Source organism: Mustela putorius, unplaced genomic scaffold (genome assembly GCF_011764305.1).
Source record: "Mustela putorius furo isolate JIRA1106 unplaced genomic scaffold, ASM1176430v1.1 tig00003987_pilon_pilon_pilon, whole genome shotgun sequence".
NCBI classification, from domain to species: domain Eukaryota; kingdom Metazoa; phylum Chordata; class Mammalia; order Carnivora; family Mustelidae; genus Mustela; species Mustela putorius.
In genome coordinates this window covers 13,279,295-13,287,966 of record NW_025422126.1, presented here as the reverse complement: position 1 = coordinate 13,287,966, position 8,672 = coordinate 13,279,295, and the positions used below count along the sequence as shown (strand labels likewise).

The window sequence follows — 8,672 nt, the reverse complement described above, 5'->3', positions numbered from 1 at the left end:
GTTTTTTTCTTTTTTTGAGAGAGAGAAAGAGAGAGAGCATGCACACGGAGAGAGGGAATCTTAGGCAGGCTCCACACCCAGCATAGAGTCTGACTTGGGGCTCAATCTCATGACCCTGAGATCATGAACTGGGCCTGAGCCAAAATCAAGAATCAGATGTAACAAACTGAGCCACCCAGGGGCCCCAGATTATGTTTAGTTTTTAAGAAGCTGCCCAACTGTCTTTGAAAGTGGCTGTACCATTTTGTATTCCTACCAGCACTGAAAGGAGTCCCTGTTGCTCCACATTCTCACCACCATTTAGTGTTGTCAGTGTTCTGGATTTTGGCCACTCTAATAGGTGTGCAGTGGAATCTACTGTTGTTTTAACTTGCATTTTCGTGTGTGCTTGCTTTATCCTTGCTGTTAGCTTCACCGTATGACCTTTCTCTATCTAAGGGAAATACTTCAACATATTTCACAGTGTGCAAAGCCATTTGTCCCAAATTTGTCAGGATTGTTTCAATTTCATATTTTTTAAAGTTATTATTTATTTATTTTCCAGAGGTAGAGAGACAGAGAGTGAGAGCACAAGTAGGTAGAGCAGCAGGCAGAGGTAGAGGGAGAAGCAGGCTCCCCGCTGAGCTGAAAGCCAGACTCGGAACTTGATCCCAGGAGCCTGGGATCGTGACCCGAGCAGAAGGCTGATGTTCAACCAACTGAGCCACCCAGGTGCCCCTTCAATTTCATTCCTTTCAATAAAAGTAACATTACTTCTTTTTCTACTACTGTAAGACTTTTCAAATCAAAATAATCATACTGGTAGTAATAATAATTATACTACTAGAATCTTGTATAAAATGTCTCAATTTTTTTTCCTTTAAAAAATTTTTTTTCTTGTTTTAGCTGTCTCAATTTTTTATTCGGATGGCTTCTGTAATCATTTTGAGCCAGAATATATAAAAAGAAGCCAATAAATCCAAATGATACACACAATAAAGGGGTGTAAGGTTAAGTTACCTTATACAGCAAGATAATTCATCAGAGAGCTCAGTGTACGTTTTGACACAAATTTATCTTGAGTTCAACACCCCATACCTGCTAGTCGTCACTAGGAGAGTGGCTCACCCAGCATGCTGGTTTAAAAATGCAGCTTTCTAGGTTCTGCCCCAGATATTCTGATTGAGTCATTTGAGGATAAAACTCTAGATTCTGTGTTTTAAAAGAGCATTCTCCCCTCCCCCAAAAAAGCTTCTTTCTCTCTCTCTCTCTTTTTCTTTTCTTTTTTTTCTTTCTTTCTTTTTTTTTTTTTTTTTTTTTGCTTTATAGCTTTCATTTTGCTTTATAGTTTTGTTTTCTTTTCTAATTTTTCTACATTGACTGTGTATTGCTCTTTAAAATAGGAAAAGAAAACCAGTACTTTATTTTTATTAAAAATAAATCTTCCAGGCTGTGTCCTGGAAAGATAGCTTTTGGCTATGCCCCAGTGTAGAGTTTGGAGGCCTAACTGACTCATTCTTGTGACTACTGAAGCAAACTTAGTTACTTCTCGAGACTTCTTGAAGTACATTTTGGCCTCACCCCTTTTAGACTACTTCCAATCAATTGACAGATTTGACATTATTTTCTGAAAGTTGCAAGCCAATATCAAGACTCAGGTCCCAATCAGTCATTTCACCATTAACTGTTTTGTTGTCACTGTTAGTTGTTTATCAAGAGAAACTATTTCATAACCCAGTACTCATGTTCATAGTTCAGAAACACAGGTCAGTGACAAACTTCCATGGAACTCAACTCAAAGAAATTCTTTACATTCCAACATTACTTTGCACTCTGAAAGATACCAGCCTTCTTCATCTCCTCAAGAATCTTTCATGGAATCATAATTTCTGTAGAAATCTGCATATGCCTTCTTTCTTAGTTTGGCCACAGCAAACTTATAGAAAGCCACAACACCCCAGGTTACAGTGAATGCTCCAACATTATGAAATCGCAGATGCTTGGCAGGAAGGCATTGCAACTGAGGTCTCGTCAAAACTCAACCAACCTCAAACCCAACGTCCTTCCTAACTGATGCAGAAATGCCCACCATTAAAAGCATTAAATGAGGGGCCCCTGGGTGGCTCAGCGAGTTAAAGCCTCTGCCTTCAGCTCAGGTCATGATCCCAGGGTCCTGGGATCCAGCCCCACATCGGGCTCTCTGCTTGGTGGGAAGCCTGCTTCCCCCTCTCTCTCTGCCTACTTGTGATCTCTGTCTGTCAAATAAATAAATAAAATCTTTAAAAAAAAAAAAAGCATTAAATGAGGAAGGTAGGATTGAAATAGATGAAATAGAAGAAAGGTAGAGGCTTAAGGACCTTGATTAAATGAAACAGAAAAGAATAGTGCATAAATGTGTATAGATTATTTTCTAAAATACTTGCTTAGAAATCATGGTCTAACTTTTTAAATTAATAAATTATATATCTATAATTATAAATTAATGCATATCATTAAATTAAATACAAACTGGAGAAACAGAAAAGAAGAAAATGGTTAATTTCCCACAGACTACAAATTAAAAAGAACTGCTGTTATATTTCACTTATTTTCATTTCATTTTTTGGTAATATACATAAAACTATACTATATTTTGAAAATCCTCTGTGATCTTGCTGATTTTAATAATTTATACTTTGGGACAGTAATTCCCAAACTTTTCACCATCAAGGACTTTTTTTTTTTTACACACATAGACCTTACCCCCCGTCATCATGGATCCCAGATTTTGAAAAATATTATTAACCAAACTATACTAACTCACAATAATGACTTGTTTCATTATTTTTTAAATAGTTAAGACCATCTGTGATGGCCTGTCAGAGCTGATCTGTCCCACTAAGTCAACCATTACAAACCCAAAGTTACCATTTTCATAGACCCCTTAAATACCCAGGAACCTCACACCATGAATTAGTCTTAAGGAAAAAGCATTACTACATTGTAGTTGGAATGTAGTTGGTACTACATTCCCTGCTCTGCATTTGCTAAGCTAAGCTAAGTTTACTCTAAACCCAGTCAAAATTATCACCACAAGTCTAAGTAGGTGGTATATAGATTAATGAGGGTTCAGAATCTATTTGGTCTTATCCTAAGTGCTCAGTCTTCACCTTGGAACTAGAAATGTTTAAACATTTAAAAACATACTTTGAAATGGAATCATTTCGAAATCTCTTTTTGAATAGATTAGAGGTTCTGCTTGAAAATACAAATGTGTGGAACTTCTAGTGGTTACATTGTTTACTTCAAGAAAAGTCAGTGTCCATAACGATTTCAATAAGAAATATCAACATGAGGTGTCAACTGTATTTCTTGCCACATCGTTGAATGTCTTCATGAGGCACACAGCAAAACCTACCCAGTGAGGCGAGATGTTAACATTATTGAGTCAAAGTTAATTACAGAGTCTAGACCTTTTACAATTGGTCTTTATCTTCAAGGTATCTTGGTATCATTAAATCAATGGATAGAGCCACAGGCTAGCTAGAACAAAATACTCTCTGGCCCTTATCATGGCTTCAAGTTGGATCTACTAACTTCGTGTCCCAAAGACTTTCTGTAAACGTCATCCTTTCCACACCCTGGAGTACTTATTCAGAGTCACTGGCCCTGGAGGAACTAGACCCTGGAGAGCAGAAGATAGCCAGTCTCTCCCCTTTCCCCCTGGCTCCTTTGCACCAGACAGGGTTGGAATTTTAGCTTGTATGAAAAGCAGCCAACTGTTTTCACCAAAGAATAGGTAAAAGTTGCTTTTCTGGAAATGTGTAGTGGTTTTCTTTACTTGGGTCAAAGGAGTTAGAAGGAAAAGATCTGAATATCTCTTCAGTTCCTACTACGTGTGAGGCATGAGTGAGAGAAGTAGAATAGAGCAGTTAGAGCATGAACACTGGTACTACATTCCCTGCTCTGCTTCTTGCTAATTGTGAGACTATAGGGATGTCAGTTTCCTTATCTTAAAATTGGGGTTGTAATAGTACCTGTTATGAGGATTAAATGAGGTAATCTTAAAAAGTGCTATTAGTGGAGTAGGTGGGACATAGTAAGCGTTGTGTTTGATAAATTAATTTTGATTGTGTTTAGTGTTAATCATGTAAGTCTTATTTTTCCCCCCACTGAATTATAAAACCCCACAGAATGGGTAAATCTAGGAAAGAGAAGGGGAAATTCATATTTCTCTTTGTGTTAGAGAATGCCCTATATCTACTCTGACTTAGATTGTATCTTATGCTTTACACATGTTTAATTCCAATCTTCTGAGACAGATGTTATCACCTTTTTACAGTCAAAGAAGCTAAATCTCAGAGAGCACAGTACTGGAAACAGATTCAAATCTAGTCTAATGACAAACTCCACACTCACTACCAAAACAGTTACAAGGAAAGATCTTGTGGTGTTCACATGGTCACATTCTCCTGTTGTTATCTCTTATCAGTTGCTCTAAAATGTTCAGTGTATGTTTCCGAAAATATACAAGGACATATAGTTGGGGTGCCTGCATGGCTCAGTCAGTTAAGTGTCCGCTCTTGGTTTTGGTTCAGGTCATGATCTCAAGGTCATGAGGTCAAGTCTCATGTTAGGCTCTGCACTCAGCACAGAGTCCGCTTGAGTTTCTCTCTCCCTCTCCCTCTCCCTTCTGACCCTCCTGTTTATGGACTCTCTCTCCCTCCCTCTGTCTCTTTCTCTCTTTCTCAAATTTATAAATAAATCTTTAAAAAATACAAGGACATAGAGTCAATATCAGGCCAATGGGTCATAGGCACAAAAGCATTCATCCTACTTTCCCGAAGTAAATACAAATTTATGTGAGAGGAAAAGCAAAGAATAATAATTATATTCCGAGGGGGAAGGGTAAAGGAGTGGGCGGGATGAAAGGGGGAAAAGAGGAAGGAAAGGGAGGATATTTGGCTGACTAATAAATACTATAAACTTCTTAATTTATAAGACGGATGAACACAAACATTCAGGAAGGATCATAAGGAACATGAAACGAGCTTCTGCCTAGAGGAAAGAAAAGGTCAACAGACAAGCATATCACAGGCCACCAGGAAGCACCCATGTGAACAGACTCAGGTGTAGTCAAGCATAGGCAGCATTCCAAGAACAGATGAGTTTCAAGCCAGGTATTAATAAAATAAGAACAAGAGTAAAGAGAAGACTGGGACCCATTGTCAACGCTGCTGACCTTCAGGTAAGGCTGGAGTTGGGCTTTGAAAATGCTGTTCAGACACTTCAGAAAGATTGCTCCACAAGACAAGGAGTTTAATGAGAAGGAGAAAGGAGATTGAGAGAACAGATGCGGAATAAGAAAGAGGAAAGGGAATAAGAGAATGGGGTTAGTAGGAAGATTAAGACTGTTAAAGGTACAGGGTACAGATTTAGAAGATCAGACCATCAGTCAGACATTTTAATTTAGTACCTACTACATGCAGAACATTGAAACTATCTGCTGAGGATATAACAGAACAATAATACAGATACTACCATTTTTTGAATGTTTACAAATCATCAGGTACTACAGGGGTGCCTGGTGGCTCAGTCTGTTAACTGTCTGCCTTTGGCTCAGGTCATGATCTCTGGGCCTGGGACTGAGACCTGCATTGAGATCCCCGCTCAGAGGGGAGCCTGCTTATCCCTCTCCCTCTGTGCAGACACACTCTCTCCCTCTTGCTCTCTTTCTCAAATAAATAAATGAAATCTTAAAAAAAAAAAAAAAAAAACCAAAAACACCATCAGGTACTATGGTAACAAGTTACACCCTTTTCTTCTGTTTTAATCTTCACAGCCCTGTGAGCCAAAGTCTCTAGGCTTGAGAGGTTAATCACAGCTAGTTAGTGGCAATCATGGATTACTAAACCAGGTCTATTTGGGGTTTTTTTGCTTTTTGCTTTAAGATTTTATTTATTTATTTGAGGGAGAGAGAGAGCGTGAGTGGAGGGAGGAACAGAAGGAGAGGGAGAAACACACTCACTGCTGAGCATTTGAATTAAGATAAGGTACCCTCCTCCTCTCTCCTCATCTCTTTAATTTTCATAGGGATTTTCAGAATGTATTTGTGTATATTGTTATTCATAAAAAGGATCTACATTTATTGTAGAAAAACTGGAAAACACTGTTCACATGGTAAAAGGGTACTAAGATTTTTCAAACCTATCCTATTTTAAAAGGTATAAAAAACATCCTGCTGAAGCATGTGTGAAAGTTTCTGTTTTTGCACTCATATCAGCATTAACTATGGTCTTTAAAAAATGCCCATTTGATAAAGGGAAAGGAAGTTCATTGTTATTTCAATTTGCACTTCTTTTATACTACTGAGGTTTTATGGCTTTCTGTGTTTCCAGACTCTTCTATTTTGTGTCCGTGTGTGACACACTAATATCTCTTCTTCGTTTGCTTTTGGAATATCTGTTTTATACTGATTTGTAAAATTATATTAAGAATATTAACTTGGGGGCGCCTGGATGGCTCAGTGAGTTAAGCTGCTGCCTTCGGCTCAGGTCATGATCTCAGGGTCCTGGGATCGAGTCCCGCATCGGGCTCTCTGCTCAGCAGGGAGCCTGCTTCCTCCTCTCTCTCTCTGCCTGCCTCTCTGCCTACTTGTGATCTCTCTCTGTCAAATAAATAAATAAAATCTTAAAAAAAAAAAAAGAATATTAACTTGGGGCGCCTGCGTGGCTCAGTGGGTTAAAGCCTCTGCTTTCGACTCGGGTCATGATCTCAGGGTCCTGGGATGGAGCCCCACGTCGGGCTCTCTGCTCAGCGGGGAGCCTGCTTCCTCCCCTCTCTCTTTGCCTGCCTCTCTGACTACTTATGATCTCTGTCTGTTAAATAAATAAGTAAAATCTTTTTAAAAAAGAATATTAACTTTATTACATGTAGCAAACATTTTTCCTAGTTTCTCTTGTTTCGTTTATAGGACATTTTAACATAAAGAAGCTTTTCAATTTTGCGTAATCAAATCTATTGAACGATTTGTGTTTTCCTCTTGTACTTTCTTCCCCTAGAAACAGCCTCCTCCACCTCACAGTTGGCTGTGTTATCTTCTAATGAGCTGGGTTTTGAAGGAGGCAAGGGACCTGGATTGACTCAGAAGAGAAGGAAAGGATTTAGGGACAGAGGGCAAATGTAAAGATGGGGCTGATGCAGCTAGGAGCAGGGATGAGGCCCAGGGACTGGCAAATAGACACTGTATTGCATCAGTCTATGGAAGGCAGACAAGGGGAGGAAACCATAGAGGGCTGGGGCCTTGAAGGCCAGGTTGTGGAGCCTGGTATTGATTTGGTAAACAGAAAATAGAGACTCAAGCCAGCTTCTCCCAAAAGGGATTCCCAGGTGGGAGAAGGATGGTAAATAAGCATAAATTTGCAGGAAGTTGCACAGATACAGGGAGCCAGAAGAGCTGGGACACTGTTGCTGTAATCCAGGCCCCAGGTGATGACACAGTAAATTAGCACAGCCAGCTAGAGAAGTGGAATGAAGAGGCAGGTCCAGGGAATAATTCTGTAGGGAAAACAACAAAAAATAAATAACAGCAATAAGATCAAACACAGGACTAGTGATTTAGTGCAGTAGGAGGCATACAAAAGATAGAAGCTATAATTTCTGGGTGCTGATGGCATATCCACAAGCACCTGTCCAGTGGCTGGGATGAGAGAGGGCAGCTCACTGATGGAATGAAGGAAGCTTGATATCAAGCGGGAAACTGGGGGACTTGATTCTCTCTTCCCCAACACATGACTATGAGCACAACCTGTGCTTGGAGGAAGATAAAGCAGCTTTCTGTCTCCTTAGCGATGTTTGGAAACCAACTAATTAATGAACACAGAGCCTCATTTCTCAAAATTGAGAAATGACAACATCTATGTCCGTATCGTTGCTTCTGGTAAGACCCTCTAAGAAGGGTTACCAGATAAAATACAGATCTCTGTTACATATGAATTTCAGATAAACAGTGAAAAAAATTTTGGTACAAGTATGTTCAAAGGCTCTCACAGGTGATAGTTATATCTAAGAAAGTATTTATTTTTTATCTAAAATTCACATTTACCTTGGTGTCCCATAAGGAGAGATTCCAGAATCCTCTAAGAATATGGAAATTTGTACTTCAAAGCTGGTGACAGTTGGGAAATGGAAAACGTAGCAGGATATTTCAATTTCCCAAAGCAAAGAAGATACAAATCAAGAGGAGGGAAGAGATGATAAATGTTGAATCAATGAATTAACAATTCTTGTTTCTTGAGCACTTGCTTTGTGCCTTGCTGAGTACTCTGGGGGCTTCACTCAGGAGCTTACAATGAATTTTAAATTAATTCCTAGAATCAGGCACTTACCAAGCATGTACTGAGAACCTATGTGCTGGATTCAGGCGTTGGCACTAACTTCTCAGACAAAGAACACAGTATTGGAGCTTTAAACAACAGGAGAGACTAGAGTAACTCAGGAAAAAAACATTCAGAGACAAATTCAAGATGGAATCTAACTGGGAACTGAAAGCATGGCTTCTAAGAGCAACAGGGTGAGCTAAGAAGTAATGTCTCCTCTATCTTCAGGGCTTTTCTAAGCTTAGGCTTAGGTTCAAAGGAAGTAGCGATCAATTGAAGGTCACACATTAATTAAAGGACAGGGGCTTTAAGGCAAGCCCTGAGTCACTCTGAAGC

At 39.3% G+C, this 8,672-nt stretch overlaps 1 pseudogene; it reads right to left on the bottom strand.

Moving 5' to 3' along the window:
• Positions 1 to 1,468: 1,468 nt before the first annotated feature.
• LOC123389573 lies at positions 1,469 to 2,731 on the bottom strand (annotated as a pseudogene).
• Positions 2,732 to 8,672: the final 5,941 nt, after the last annotated feature.